This window comes from Lissotriton vulgaris, chromosome 10 (genome assembly GCF_964263255.1).
Source record: "Lissotriton vulgaris chromosome 10, aLisVul1.2, whole genome shotgun sequence".
In the NCBI taxonomy this organism is placed as follows: Eukaryota; Metazoa; Chordata; class Amphibia; order Caudata; family Salamandridae; genus Lissotriton; species Lissotriton vulgaris.
In genome coordinates this window covers 159,724,157-159,740,965 of record NC_141698.1, presented here as the reverse complement: position 1 = coordinate 159,740,965, position 16,809 = coordinate 159,724,157, and the positions used below count along the sequence as shown (strand labels likewise).

Sequence of the window (16,809 nt, the reverse complement as noted above, 5' to 3'; positions counted from 1 at the left end):
TGTGGCAACTATGGGATGTCAATGTGAACAAAAATGGTCTTCTCCCTTTTCAGTCCTTTCCTCTTCTTGGACAACAGAAACCAAGAAATCTAGATGCCTCCTTTCTCGTATCAAGCTCAGACTGATGGTGGGTGTGCCTCAGGGATCAGCATTGAGCCCTACACTGTTTATTATTTATCTTGCACCTCTGGCGGCAATGGCAGAGTTGATGGGATCAAAAGTAATTTCTTATGCAAATGACAACCAGCTTCTCCTCTCCTGTGGCAAGAGAGAGGAGCTAGATGGGGAATCCATCACAAACTGTCTCTCCAATGGCAGAGTTGATGGGATCAAAAGTAATTTCTTATGCAAATGACAACCAGCTTCTCCTCTCCTGTGGCAAGAGAGAGGAGCTAGATGGGGAATCCATCACAAACTGTCTCTCCAAGGTGTTTCAATGGTTGACTTTGCACCAATTAAAATGCAGCCCGGACATGACTGATATCATGATTTTTGGGGCTTCTTTCCCCAATCTCTTGAGATTATGCTGGCCAACTGAGGCCCTGCAGCCGGGCCCTCAACCGAATTCTAGAAGGAATCTAGGTATTACATTAGATAGTACCCTCTCCTTTCAACCTCAGATCCAGACTCTGACCAGTTCCTGCTTTGGAATACGCCGGATGCTGAAAAGATTCCTACCTCTTCTGAGTCGGCCAGGAAAAAGGTTATCCAGGCATTGATTACCTCGTGACTGGATTATGGTAATGCCCTTTACTATGGTCTCCAAGAGTACCTTCTGTGCAGATGAGCAGGCGTGAGTGTTATTCCTCGCTTCCTACCGGATCTCAGCTATTTCTTTTCCTTGTAGGTATCAGGAGAGTTAGTCTCTTGGTGCCGGTTTGCCTGGCTCCACCTCTCCTTATGGGAGCCAGGTATTGGAAGGGCTAAGTGCCCTGTTTTAATAATTGTATGCGTTCTTTCCTCACTTGTCAATTTAGTATTAATTATTTTCCAGTACTTTTGCTCACAGGGGAACCTGTACAGGGCAAGCGAGGTTGCTGGGCCATGGAATTGACCTTATCTTTTGCCCATATTGTTTTTAGGACAGCGCTCCGGCATGCAGACACACCCACCCCAACATGCAGGGCTATTTCAAACCACCAGCAGCGTGTCCACTCCCGGATAGTGCAGAGAACCAGAACCCCCTCCCCCCGATCCGCTCCAGAAACTACAAACCTAATCACTTTCCCAGGTAAGGAACTTTTAGCTTTTAACAAATGTAGTAAAAATTATAACCACTTTAACATGGCCTCAGTATGGTTAGGTAAGAGTGAAGGCTGTAAGAGCTTTGAATTTCAGCTCACGGGCCCTATTTCTCAGCCCAGCTCTCAGGATCAAGGCCTTAGTTTCCACTCTAAAAATGTTCCTATGATGTTCACCTGCATCCTTGTGAACGCTCGCTCATTAGTAAGACACCATAGAAATGGCAGAATTAATTGACTCCTATCAGCTGGATATTACATTTATTACTGAAACCTGGGCTAATAATACATCAATGTTGGAACTTTTAATGGCAACCCCTGTAGGATATCAGTTGCACAGACAAGACCGCACGTTAAAAAGAGGGACAATCTCAGGGTCAAATTCTCGACCAACCAGACGCCCTATCACTTAAGTTTGAATTGACAAAAATCCACAATCCTTTTGAGGATCCCTTATCTACTGCACCCGAAAGAGATTTTTAAATTCGATTAGTTCTCTCCTTGAGGACGACATCTGTAATACGGATTTAACGGTCCTCTGAGATTTTAACTACCACTTGGAATATCAGGTGGACAAAGATACTACTTCCCCACTCAAAATCATGAATGCTTTTGATATTCCCAACTAATACAAGAAACTACCCACAGTGCTGGCCATACCCTGGATGCTCTGTTCACCAATAATAAAGCCATTTCCATTCTTAAAGTGCTTCCACTATCCGGATCGCACCATTTAGCCATTTTCTTCTAGCTCACGGATGCTAAAAAAAACCTAGCTCCAAACAATAGACATAACTCAACCCAGTATAGGGCTTGGGCCAACCTAGATCTAAAAACAACTGCAACAAGTGATGATGGACTCATTTCCGCCTCCAGTGAATAACCTGGAGTTAGCCACTCAGGGTTATTCAGTTTAGCTAAGCAGTCTGTCCCCACTAAGCAGGCGCATTCTTTTAGGAGTAAACCTTCTCCTTGGTTTTAAGAAGCCCTTTGAATAGAAAAACAAAGCTGTTGATGTTAAGAAAGGACATGGAAAGCCCAATAGGACTTCCATGAGAAAGGAATTTACAACTTTCCCGATCTAAATATAAAACTCCTCTAATGAAGAAAAAGACGGCATACTACACCGCCCAAGTCGAATCCTCAAAAAACTCAGCGAAAGAACTTTATAAGGTACAGACAGACGGATTATAAAGGAAACTGGATTAGTCCGTCTTTTTGCTGTACTATCGCTCAACTCTTTAGAAATAAAATGGATCACATTTTTAAGAGGTTTGCTCACTCCTGTAACAATATTCTGCCAGCAATCAGTATCAAATTCGGATGGCTATTCTGATGGCAATTCCCTACTGCCCTTCTTCGACACAATTTCCCCTGTCAAAATCGTGCAAATAGAGGCTCTTGTACAGGCCAACAAATCCGATTCACCAGATGATTCATGTCCTCCTTCAGTGCTTAAGCTCATCTCAAACACCATAGCCTCTCAACTCACCAACATTTTCAACTCCTTGTTTATCTCAGGTATCTTCCCCAGTTCTTGGAAAAAGATGTCAATTCTCTCGCTCCTATAAAAAAACCCTAATCTTGACCTGGAAGATCTGGCTAATTATTGGCCCATTTCAAGACCCTCCTTCCCCTCCAAAATAATCAGAAATATTAGGAACACCCAGCTGAATCAGTTCTTCAAAGAGAGTAATTGTCTCAATCCCACTCAATTTGGGTTGAGTTGAGCACCTAGACACCAGTCATGAAGGCCACTGATGAACTAAAGTTTATCCTGGATGAGGGCAGCACTGATCCTGTCCGATCTATCAGCGGCCTTTGACACAGTGGACCATTCCATTTCGATCCACTATCTGGAAGCAATATGCATACAAGCTAGCCATAAAACTACTTACATTCTTCCTCTCTGATATGGAAAACACGGTCAAAGTAGACACTTTCTCGTCTAAATCCTTTTCGTTGCCCTGTGGAGTTCAACATGGTTCATTACTCAGTCCTACCCTTTTTAATATCTATGTAGCTGAACGAGCCCCTCTTATTCAATCCTTCTGCTCTTCGCTCACCTCCTACGCAGAGGACACGAAAATCGTGCTTTCTGCCTCTAAGAAGACCGAGGGGATCCTACTTGGAAACTTCTGGTCAGCACCCTGCTGGCCAGCAGAAATGGGACTAATCCCCGCTCCCACCAATAAAGCCAAGAGTTTTGGGGTCATCTTGGATGATAAACTAAATCTTGGTAAACAAATGAATGCAGTTATTTCAGCCTCTTACTACACGCTTAAAATCCATAGAAAAATATTTAATTTTCTATGGATTCTAAGAGTGTAGTAAGAGGATGAAATAACTGCATTAATTTGTTTAACAGATCTTCTCAGAATTAAGCTTAAGGCAATGCTTGCTCATCCAAAAATTGATTGGACTCCTACAATTCTGGATTTGATGGCTAGTATTGTTTGATTTATTAGAGGCAGAAAGCACGATTTTCGTGTCCTCTGCGTAGGAGGTGAGCGAAAAGCAGAAGGATTGAATAAGAGGGGCTCGTTCAGCTACATAGATATTAAAAAGGGTAGGACTGAGTAATGAACCCTGTGGAACTCCACAGGGCAACGAAAAGGATTTAGAAAGTGTCCACCTTAATACTGTCTAAATTTGACTATTGCAACAGCTTATACAACTGCCTGCAGGTCCAACATGTAAACAAACATCTGCAGAATTCAGCCGCAAGAATATTACTGGGACTGCCCAGGCATCACTATCTCTTGTCATTAAAGATCTTCACTGACTAAATGTAAAGAATAGGATCAAATTCAAATCTCCGGGTCTCACCTATAAGGCCCTCTGGAACACTCTTTTTGAAAAAAGCTTTTTCCTTGTACGTACCCACCAGAAATCTAAGATCATTGGGATCCTTCAAAATAAACACCTTTAGATGCACAAGTTACTACTTGTGTAATGATGTATCTGTAAGAGACATTAGTTAGTGATAGATTCCTTACCTTGGAATATTCCCCAGGTGTCAGTCTGGATCCGGAAAGTTTTCTGCTTAGCAGTACTTAGATGCCATCTACTGGCGCTTACGATGTCCGCCAGTAGGTGGCATCGTAAGCGCCGGGATGACGTCACGGAGACTACTAAGGCGCCACCCATGCGCGCGGACGTCAATTCTGTACACAAAATTTCTCCGAAACGCAGAGCCATGCAAGATACTGACCATTGGTGCATAAAAGGGGATGACCTTAACCCTAGCAATCAGTTCGCAGAACAGGGAGGATGGGTGGGGCGGTAAGGAATCTATCACTAACTAATGTCTCTTACAGATATATCGTTACACAAGTAGTAACTTGTGAATCTGAAAGAGGCACGTTAGTGATAGATTCCTTACCTTAGAACAGATACCCCAGCAATACCAACCCCGGTGGTGGGTCTGCGAAGAAGATTACACCAGAAAGTCACAGAGCACAGAACAGCCAAAGAAGCCGTCTCTCCGGACCGGACTGTCAAGGCAGTAGTGCTTGGTAAACGTGTGCAGCGAGGCCCACGTAGCTGCCTGACAAATGTCCTGCAGGGGAACGCCACGTCCCAAGGCAGTAGTGGCTGCCGTAGCCCTGGTTGAATGGGCACACAGCCCCACAGGAGGCTCCTTCTTGGCCAAGGAGTAACATGCTTTGATTCACAAAACGACCCACTGGGAGATGGTCTGTTTGTGCACAGCCCGACCTTTTTTGTCGCCCACGTAGCCAACAAAAAGCTGATCATCCACCCGGAACTGCTGTGTACGCTGCAGATAGAATGCTAGTGCACGTTTTGGGTCCAGATGGTGGAGCCTCTCCTCTTCCATTGAAGGATGCGGAGGCGGAAAGAAGGTAGGCAAAGTGATGGTCTGCCCGATGTAGAAGGGCGTGACAACCTTTGGCAGAAAAGAAGGACGGGGCCTTAAAAACCACCTTGTCAGGATGAACAGAAACGAAAGGAGGTTTGGAAGAAAGGGCCTGGAGCTCACTCACTCTTCTGGCAGGGGTGATAGCAACCAGGAAAGCAATCTTTAGAGTAAGAAGACGTAAAGGACAGTTATGAAGAGGCTCAAAGGGAGCGCATATCAGAAAAGTCAAGACAAGATGTAAGTCCCATTGAGGCATTATGAAAGGCACGGAAGGAAATGTGTGCGCAATGCCTTTGAGAAAGCGGTTAACAACCGGGGACTTGAAAAGAGAAGGCTGATCAGGGAGCCTCAGGAAGGCGGAAATGGCAGAAAGATAGCCTTTGATAGTGCCCAGAGCAGAGCCCTGCTGGGCCAAAGATAAGAGAAACAGAAGAACCTCAGAAAGAGGGGCCGAAAAGGGATCCACAGCCTTTGCCGTGCACCACGCCACAAATTTGTTCCATCGGCAGGTGTATACCATTTTAGTGGAGGGAGGCCTGGCTGCCAGAATGACATTACAGAGTTCGGGAGGAAGGTCGAAAGCAGTCAACTGTCGACGTTCAATCTCCATGCATGGAGGTGGAGGTTGGACAGGTTCGAGTGGAGGACCATCCCCTGCTGCTGCGACAGAAGATTCTCCCGAAGAAGCAGACGAATCGGAGGATCGATGCTCATACTGAGTAGCTTGAGATACCATACTCTTCGAGCCCAGTCCGGAGCCACAAGAATAAGTTAGGCCTGGTCGCGCCTGATCTTCAGCACTCTGGGCAGAAGTGGTATAGGCGGAAAAGCGCACAATAGACCGCAGCTCCACTGGAGACGAAAAGGGTCTCAGAGCGAGTGCTGCCTTGGAAATTCCAACATGCAGAACCGATGACATTGCGCGTTCTCTTCAGTGGCGAATAGATCTAACCAAGGCTTTCCCCATCGCGAAAGAAAAAAAGTTACTTACCTGTAACTTTAGTTCCCCAGTATTGGTAACTTTCATAGATTCCCATGCTTTGTATCATTCCCCGTCGTCAGAATGGGAGTCTCGGTAACAAAAATACCATAGCTGTAGGTACAAAGGAAAAAGGCCTAGGCCTCATTCCCTTTTGTAGCATATCACCCTCTTTGTGTAAAAGAGACCAAACTTAGGCAACACCCAATCAGAAGTGCCTCACCCCTTAGAACCTTCCTGAAGGAACCTCAGAGCCTCAGATTTTCGTAGCCGTTGTGTACTTAGACACCATATCTGTTGTAGGCTGAGCTTTCCTCGGGGAGGCGGGTGGGCGCATGGGAATCTATGAAAGTTACCAATACTGGGGAACTTAAGTTACAGGTAAGTAACTTGTTTTCTTACCCCAGTATTGGAACTTTTAGATTCCCATGCTTTGTATCAGAGTAGCAAGCAGTTAGCAAGAAAAATCACATTTTGCATCATAAATTATAGCAATAGGCAACATGACATAAGATACAAAATGAGAAAGACGGAAGGTGGGAAAGAAAGGAAAGCAAACCATCAGTGGAAGAGGTTCCTCAGGACAGCCTGTCCTACTGCCGCATCATCTTGTTGCAGAGATTCCAAGCAGTAATGCTTGGTAAAGGTGTGAACGCTGCTCCAGGTAGAAGCTCTGCAAATGTCTTTAATCTGCACCCCCGCGAAGAGGGCTGTTGAAGAAGCCACAGATCTTGTGGAATGTGCTCAGATCTTTCCAGTTGGAAGTTTTCCTGCAGTATTGTGACAATGCAGAATGGCACTTGTGATCCATCTTGAAACACCCTGTTTGGATAGCGGAAGGCCCTTACCTGGACCTCCGAAGGCGACAAATAGCTGTGAAGATTTTCGAAAACCTTTAGTACGTTCTAAATAGAATTTCAAGCACCGTTGCACATCCAACGAATGCAATGCTCTTTCTGCTGGCATAGTAGGTTGAGGGAAGAACGCCATCAGAATGACCGGTTCATTCAAGTGGAAATCTGAGGTAACCTTAGGCATGAACCTAGGATTAGTTCTCATGATCACAGTGTTGCTCTTGAATTGAAGGAAAGGTTCTTGGATGGTCAAAGCCTGTAATTCTCCAACACGCCTAGCCGACGTGAGAGCAAGGAGGAGAGCCAATTTCCACGAAAGATATTTCATGTCAGAACGATGGATTGGTTCAAATGGACCCTTCATGAGTTGAGAAAGGACTAGATTTAAATGCCATTTAGGAGGGGGCGGTCTCACCGGTGGATAGACCCTGAACAAGCCCTTAAGAAATTGCTTGATAATCCTGGAAGACCACAAGGAAGGACCGGATCCTGTCCTTCTGAACCTTGACAAAGCAGCCAAATGGACCTTAATTGATGAATGGGCTAGTCCCGACTTAGCCAAGGACAGCAGATAAGGGAGGATCTGATGAGGCTTGGAATTGAAAGGATCAATGCTTTCTTTCTTACACCAGCAACAAAATCTTTTCCACTTAAGGCGGTAAGTCCTGTTCGTTGAAGGGGCCCTTGCCTGGGACAGAATCTCCTTAATCTCTCTTGATAAGGGCAGGTTCATAAACTCTTGCTGTTCAGGAGCCATGCAGTCAGGTGTAACGACTGTGGATCTGGGTGTCAAATTTGTCCGTCGGACATTGTGAGAAGATCCGGCAGGATCCTCAACGGAAGGGGAGGAGCTATCGACAACAGATGGAGCTCCATGTACCAGAACTGCCTCGGCCAAGCCGGGGCTATCAGGATCATCCTGCACGGCCCCACCTTGATTTTCCTGATACGTCGTGGGATCAGAAAAATGGGAGGAAAAGCGTAGACAAATGTCCTCGGCCATGCTATCGAAAGCGCACTCCCCAGTGAACCTTGATGGTGAAGCTTGCTTGTGTAAGACCGGCATTTTTTGTTGGTCGGAGTGGCAAAGAGATCGATCTCCGGTCTGCTCCACCGGCTGAAGATCTCTTCCAAAACTGTCTTATTCAATTCCCACTCGTGGCTGACTGAGGATGACTGCTCAGCCTGTCGGCGTTTTCGTTTAGGATCCCATGTAAGTGTTCTGCCTTCAGTGATATTCTCTGAAGGATCGCCCATTCCCAGATCTGTTGAGCTTTCTACGACAAAGGACGAGATCTAGTTCCTCCTTCCTTGTTCACTTAATGCATGGCCGTGGTGTTGTCCGTCCTGATAAGCACTTGTGAACCTTCTAGGCGAGGAAGAAAAGCTTGCAGAGCCAGTCTTATCGCCCTTAGTTCTAAAAGTTTGATGTGGAGACCTTTCTCCTGGGGCGACCAATGCCCGCTGACATGTAGGTCTTGCATCACTGCTCCCCAATCCTCCAACGACGCGTTGTCAGTACATGTGGGGATGGGTCGCTTAAGAAGGATAGACCTTGGGACAAGTTGTTTTGATCTGTTCACCATAAGGTTGCGTCTTTCATCCTCGGAGTGAACGTCACCATGTCCTCGAATGAACCGTGGACCTGTTGCCACTGGTTGTCCAGTTCCTCCTGCAGAGGACGCATTCTGAGTCTGCAATGGGGAATCAGTGGAAAACACAATGAAATCACCCCCAGTAGGGATTTGTATCGGCGTACAGAAAGACACCTTCTTGCCCGTAAGTCCCGAGCCAAGGTCTGTAACTTTTCCCTCCTTTCCCGAGTAGGGAAGGCTTTTGAGAGGTTTGAATCCAAGAGGGCCCCCAGGAAGCGAGCCTTTTTTGACGGGACCAGAGAGGACTTCTCGTTGTTTAGAGTGAGGCCTAGATTCTGGAACAGATTCGTACAAGCTTGAACAGCCTCTAGCGCTGCTTCCCTGGACGGAGCTTTCAGCAACCAGTCGTCCAGGTAGGGGAAGACTTGGAAATGGTTTCTTCGCAGGAAAGCTGCAACTGGTGTCAGCACCTTTGTAAAAATTCTCGGGGCTGAGCGGAGTCCAAAGGGTAAAACCCTGAATTGAAAATGGCTCTTGGCTACTGTGAATCGCAGAAACCTTCCGTGTGCTGGGTGGATCGGAACATGGAAATACGCATCCTCGAGATCGAGCGTGGCCATGAAATCTCCCAGACTGATGAGCTTCAAGATGTCCTGGAGAGAGACCATCAGGAAAGATAGGGAGATGAGATAGGTGTTTAGCTCCCTGAGGTCTAAAAATGGGGCGCCATTTTTCTAGCGTTTTCCTCACCAGGAAGAACTTGGAATAAAATCCTTGTCCCCTTTGGTTTGAGGGAACCGGCTCTATCGCTCCCTTCCAGAGCATCTGTTGGACCTCGAGCCACAGGAGATGCTGGTGTTTCGACGGAATGGCTGCCGGGGGGTTGGGTGGAGGGACTTGCGTGAATTCCAAAGTATGCCCTTTCCGAATGATGTTAGCACCCAACGGTCCGATGTTATTTTGGGCCAGTTTTGAAGGTATTTGGTGACCCTGCCTCCAACTGATGATTTCTTGAAGTAGGGTCCAGTAGGAAGAGCCAGGAGGCCGCTATTGGCGCTTTGGCGAGTCCCGTCCTCGTCCAGCCTGTTTTCCCTTATTGTAAGGCCTGGAGTAGTTTGTCGACTGGCCCTGGCGCTGTTGATAGGGCCGACGGTATTGCTGGGAACCTGAGCCTGTGGAGGAGTAGAGCTGTTGTTAGAAGGACCCTCTATAGGTACCACCTCTGCCTCTGGCTCCCTTAAAAGGAGACTTGCGGTATTGAAGGGTCCGCCTGGACCTGGCAGTCTCCGTATCCTTCTTTATTTCTTGAAGGGTATCATTGATGAGTTTCCCCAAACAAAGCCTCACCATCAAAAGGAAGATCAAGGACTTTGTTCTGGATCTCAGGCCGGAACCAAGTCGCTTTGAGCCATCCTTGGCGACGGAGGACTGCCGCCCCAGCCAGGGATCGAAACGCTGTGGTTGCAATGTCCATTACACAGTCAATGATTTCCATTGAAGTCGCTTCCCCCTCCTGCAGGATCTTTTTTGCTTCAGATGTAGACTCTGGAGGCAGCTGGTCAATGTACGGGGCGATATCGCACCAAAGCTGGCGGTCATATCTCCCCAAGATCGCCAGGGCATTAGCGGCCCGTACTAGTAAACTCGCCATTGAAGAGAACCTCTTCCCCGCATTTTCCAATCTCCGCCCTTCTTTGTCCGGTGGAGCTGTTAAGGGAGCAGAGGGGTTACAGGATTTTCTCTGCACTGCCTGAGAGATAACGGGATCTGGTCTTGGATGACCAGTCAAGGCTGCGGGACCGTCATCGGGTGCCTTGCATTTCTTGTCCAGACGCGGTGGCACAGGGACCACCGTCGCCGGGTTCTTCATGGCCTTAAGGCCCACCTTCCACAAATGATCCACAATAGGGATGGATCTTGTCGATTTCCTAAAAGGCTCCTTGAAATCTTATAGAAAACAATCAGTAGTAACCTTAGGCATGGCCAATTTGAATCTGCCTGCTGCTCTCTCCATCAACTGATGAAAACCCCCGATGTCCACTGGCGGGGAATCCGCCGGATCTGGGACTGGTAAGGCGGGATCCGCAATGATATATTCATCATATTCAGTATTCGGAATAGAGTCATGATCCGACTGCTGGTCCCCATCCGAGGAATCATGGACCTCTTGCAGACCGGAGGAATCTTGTTGGAAGGATGTCTGAGGCTGAGGGGAAAATTGAGCCTGTAAAGTTGGCGTCACTGGTGAAAGTACTGCATGTGTAGCAGATGCCGCCGGGACATGAAGTGGCCTATTCGCCCTAGACTTGTAGTCCTGCAGCATATTATGCAGATCTTGGAGAAAAGAAGATGGCACCGTCACCATATCTTGGCCCAAATGATGTTGCGACTGGGCCGTTTGATGATGACCACTCTCCTTCCTGGACGTATTCACCCTCAGAGTCCGTTTCCTGGTACTTGACCAGAAGTTGGGAGGGACTATTGGCATAGCTGTAAGCGTCCTGGTCCTCATCCTCTGACTCCCCTTCTTGAAACAGCATAGTTGGTTGTAGGGGGGACACACTCCTCGGAGAAGTCATCTCCGGCATGATTCTCGTCACAGAAATGGTAATCCCTTTCTCAGAGGATAATATCGTCGACAGTTCAGTCGTCGATGGCTGTACATGAGTCGAAGAGATCGGGGTCGTCGAAGAGGAAACTGTGGGCACACCAGCCGTCGTCAATGCCTTCGTCGACGAGACCGTCGACGTCGTCACCATCGTCGTCGGTGAAACTGTAACCTTAGTCGTCGACGCCTTCGTCGGCGTCGGCGCCATCTTCGTCGGCGCCGCCATCTTCGTCGGCGCCTTCTCCGGCGTCGGCGCCTTCTCCGGCGTCGGCGCCTTCTCCGGCGTCGGCGCCTTCTCCGGCGTCGGCGCCTTCTCCGTCGACACAGACGTACCTGCCGTCAACGGTACCTGCCGTCGACGGTACCTGCCGTCGACGGTACCCTAGTCGACGGTACCCTAGTCGACGAAACTCCAGTCGACGCCACAGTCGACGATATCAACTTCGAAGCAGATTTTTGCGTCAACGGAACCTCCGCCGTCAACGTCTTCGAGGACTTAAAGCTCCTCTCAGAAGATTGTGAAGAAGGTTTTTTGAAGGCTGTGGGAGTCTTCTCCCCTTTTGAAGGCGAAACAGATCCTACTTTCTCCTTGTCACTTCTGTGAGGAGATTTGCTGGGACCTAGGCTCTCAGACTCACTGGGGGTCTTTTTAGAGGCCTTAGAAGGTCTTTCCACAGAAGGGGAAGGCGAACCCCTACCTATAACTATAACGTGGGAATTTCAATGGTTGTATGTCAGTAACATTTCCAGCTAACTATAACTGGTGTCAAACCTATGTTTTTTTCACATATACACATATATATACATACATACATATATATACACACACATATATATATATACACACACATACATACATACATACACATACATACACATACATACACATACATACACATACATACATACACACATACACACACATACACACACACACATACACACACATACACACACATACATACACATACATACACATACACATACATACACATACATACACATACATACACATACATACACATGCATACACATACACACACATACATACACATACATACACATACATACACATACATACACATACATACACATACATACACATACATACACATACATACACATACATACACATACACATACATATACATACATATATAACCAACTGGCGGTCACCAGTAGGTATATATAGTTAGAATTTTCAGAAATCCCATAGGAAAAAAATCCTATGTCGAACAACTTTGGCGTTTGTGGACGGAATTGGCTGAAATTTTCAGGAAAATGGCACAGTTTGTTTCTGAGAAGCCCCTGAAAATTTGGGGGGGTTTCGTCAAGCGGGGGCCGAGAAAAAAGGGGAGGCCCAAAACGTGTTTTTAACATTGAGTTTTCCATAGGGCGGTTGGACTCCCTTTTAGCTCGAACGGCTGAATGGATTTTCACGAAACTTGGCAAAATTGTAGATATGGTTTGCCCAACGTGCCTTTGCTAGGTCTCAATATATGTGCTCCAGTGGATTTTGAGAAATTAACGTTTTAAAAAACAGATATATCTGTGACAGCGCTCCGGTTCGCGTACCTGACGCGTAAAGGAACTTCGCGAAGCGAAGCTGATTGGCTCTCCGGTGTCTGTCAACATTCTAAACAGTCCGGAACGGCCGCCATCTTGTCTCTCAGTAGGATAGAGAAACAAGAGGTGGTGAAAAACGAAGGGGGAAATGAAGTAAAGGGGGCAAGGTGGACCCCACCTGACCCCCTAGGATTGATGAGGGGGATATTAAAGTGCCCCGCGGGGCAAAATATAAAAAAATAATTTCTTGTGATTTTGCCATAGAGGCGCGTCCCGGTACGCGAACCGGGACGCGAACCGGGCAGCTAACCGGCAGCGTAAGGGGAGTCTAAGGAGAAGCTGATTGGCTGTCAACATTGTAAACAGTCCGGAGCGGCTGCCATCTTGTCTCTCGGTAGGAACGAGAGACAAGAGGTGGTGAAAAACAAAGGGGGAAATGAAGGAAAGGGGGCAAGGTAGACCCCTCCTGACCCCCTAGGATTGATGAGGGGGATATTAAAGTGCCCCGTGGGGCAAAAAAATAAATTAAAAAAAAATTGCGATTTTTCGCCATAGAGGCGCTTCCCGGTAAGCGAACCGGGCAGCTAACCGGCAGCGTAACGGGAGTCCGCCATCTTGTGTTTTTGGAGCGTCCGGTTTGCGTACCGGGTAGCGTTCCGGTAAGCGTAACAAGGGGAAAACCAAGAGAAACAGTAAAATAAAATTTAAGGTAATAGATTTCCACCAAACTTGGCAAAATTGTAGGGATTGTTTGTTTGATGTGCCTTTGCAAGGCCTCAAGATATGTGCACGTGTGGATTTTGTCTAAATAAGGTTAAAAAAAATATATATATCTATAAGCGTGCTCCGGCGCGCTTACGTTACAGGTTTTGTTTGCGCGGCAGAGCCGATGCGTCACGCTTATGTGACGCGTCATGAGGCGTCTCACGTGGCTACATGATACGTCACGTAATAAAGAATATATTTTACAGCTATAGATATTAGCTTTTAAAAAACCAATGAAATTCACTGAAAAAACCATAGGTTATAGACCATATATAGTTAGGAATTTGCATTTACAAAACCTTGAAAATTCACTGAAAAAATCATAGGTTACAGACCATATATAGTTAGCTGGACATTTTGATACAAAACCAATGAAATTCCATATATAGTTAGTTGCACTAACTATATATTTCGCGCATCCGCAATCCAATGCTGATGATGTCACATATTACATCATTCATGACATGGTCAGTGACATCACTGATGACATCTCATTTAACATCAATGATCACACCACTGATATACTTCATGTGATAATACAATGCACCTCCTTACACTCTAATATAACCTCTGTTACACCTAGTGAAAAATACAGAGTATCATTTTTGAAACCATTGACACACGAATAACCTTTACTACATACGCACTCACTGATTCCTACGTCTACACACATTCACTCATTCACCCATACAATCACTCGTACATACAGTCACTCATGATTACAACACTTATCATATGCACTCATACACCTATGCAGACACTCACACACTGCCACTCTTCCATGGAGTTACTCACACACCTATTCAGTCCTGTAAAGAATCAATCACACTTTGATTTCTTCATCTATACAGTTCAACACAGAAAAGCTTACATTTTCACAGATATACTAACACATACTTACTCACTTATACAATCAAATCCTTCATCCATACTCTTATACATCCACTCATTCTTCAATATGTAAAACATATTTAAACTAAAGAAAAACACACAGACACTGGATGATGTCATCAGTGATACTAAATTGGTTAACCACTGTCACCCTGCTGCTAATGCGCCGCTGCCCGTTTAGATACGAGCTCGCGCTCCCACCGTGAGGGTTGCATGGCCTGAATCGGTCTTCCGATCTCCAGCGTCTCGCCCGCTTCCTCGAATTCACTTTCTTGTCTCCTTTGCGCGTTTCGGTTTCGCAGCGGTGCCCGTCTTTGAATGTATGCTCCCTGTCCCACTGGGAATCAAGGCACTCGCGGATGGGTGCGGTATGCGGTAATGGGCGCCTGCAATAACAACGCTCAGCTTCAGAAATTTTCCTTCCAAAGAACCGCACTTGTGGAACCAAGATTTTCGGTGCTCACACCATTGAAATTTTAATCACAGAGTTAACAGACGCGTTTCAGCATCAAGCCTTCATCAGTGTTAGTTACATTTTGCAAGTTAGCCTGGGTATTAATGCAGACATTTGCTAAACATAGTTGACGGACTTAGTCATTATTGCTTAGGGTCCCGCCATCTTGGAACATGTAAGTACATCGTTATCTCCTTACGCGCTCGCTTAACCTGAGTGGAAACAAGATTTTAATATCGCCGTGTATCGGCATAGCTCCCCGCATTGCCACATTACGGGGAGATTAAAAGGGGCGTAAAGCCTTACAGCCTTATGTGGCGCTGCGGTACAAGATCTTATTCATCTGATCTGCATTTGCCCACATCTAGACAGTGAACGTCGGTATCTGCTTAAGGCAAAATTTAACAAAATTAGGCATTCGCACTTGTCGTTCAGCCATAGTCCAAGTGATGGACTCAGCGGACCCTCAATTTATTTGTGGAATAATTAAATATGTTATCAATTTTGAAAAAAAACAAATTGTGTCAAGACCTACCACAAATGTGATCTTCCTGAACTTTAACCTGTTTTATAGAATCTGAATTAGCACTTTTAATTTTTTATATCAGTACCACAGCTATGGTTACCTTTTAAACTAATGTCTGTTTCATTATTTGATAAGAATGTGCTTTCTTTGATTCATCCTAAATCATTATTGCATTTTATATTGTAATGGTTTTTATTAACTACACAATAAAGAATTTTTCACTTTTCACCATAAAGTGGAAGGCTCCACAAGAAAACGTTAGCAAGTAAGATATTAGTCTTTCGCTGACATCATGACACATGGGCATTTATGCACACAACTGTACTGTATCTTGTATTCACCGAAAAAAATATATGATTTTAATTGTATGTATTTGTTTCTAGATCCGAGAAACTTGGTTTTTAATAATTAGTCTGTCCTGAGGAAGGTGTTAAAAATATTCGAAAGCACCGAAACTCGTCGACAAAGGACTCACTGCGGCATCTTTTTATAATGTTTTGTTAAAATTTGTTTTATATGTGTATTGTGATGCATCAAATGTTTTTAATTGTAATAAGTGCATTCAAACTATTTGCTAGATATAGTCTGAATTAATGCAATGTTTTTATACAATCAATGTAGAAAATGAATTCATATGTTCTTTTATAATAAAATTTGTGAAACAAAAGATACTTTAGGTTTCTGTGCAGATCTAATTTCCCGTGTCACTTTACAACACTAAGAAAGTCATGTTAGTGTATAGTCCCCTTTGGGTCACAAACCAAGAGTTAATCATACAGAAAGGAAAACCCCCTTTTTTTGTTTGTCTAACACCCAGTCCTTTCTGTAATTCTGGGAAACTCTCTTTTTTTAAGTTGTTTAGTATATTTGCCATCTTTTGTTAGGTCACAGGACCTGAGGGTTTGTCACAGGTCATAGAGAAGTGGCGGCTCTATAGCTCCCTCGAAAACCAAACACATAACTGTGCCTTTTGCCAGTGATTGGCTTCCATGCCACAGTATCAGGTCACCACAGCATAATCAGTGACCTTCGTTATCTGCCTCCTTTCGCTGCAACAGTCAGGGATACTACCAGGACTCCACCAGACTGCAGCGCATCTCGAGCCTCTATGGCACAACTTCACTAATGGCCCCTGTGGCACATGGAAATCTCACCCGGCTGACAAACTGGCAATGCGGTGAGCTACCCGCACCGGCCCCGCAACTCAATGCTGCCGCTGCTCACCTGGGCCAAGCTTCACCACCCCCACGGAGCATGAAGGAGAGGCCAGCATCAAAAGAGACATGGCAAGGAGAGGTGTGATGTTGATACACCCAACAGAGCCTTCCCCACCTCAGAGGCACATCCTAACTGCAAGACAATATTATCCAGATATTATCACACAAGAAACCCCTATCCTCACCCACCTGCAGGTAAACAAAAAAACAGAGAAAGGAGTCTGTTTGCA

The 16,809-nt window shown here is 45.7% G+C and overlaps 1 protein-coding gene across 1 annotated transcript in view; it reads right to left on the bottom strand.

Moving 5' to 3' along the window:
- Positions 1-16,809, bottom strand: part of CDR2 (cerebellar degeneration related protein 2) — a 136,774-nt gene that overhangs the window by 21,721 nt on the left and 98,244 nt on the right. The gene's annotated exons all lie outside the window — the stretch shown is intronic.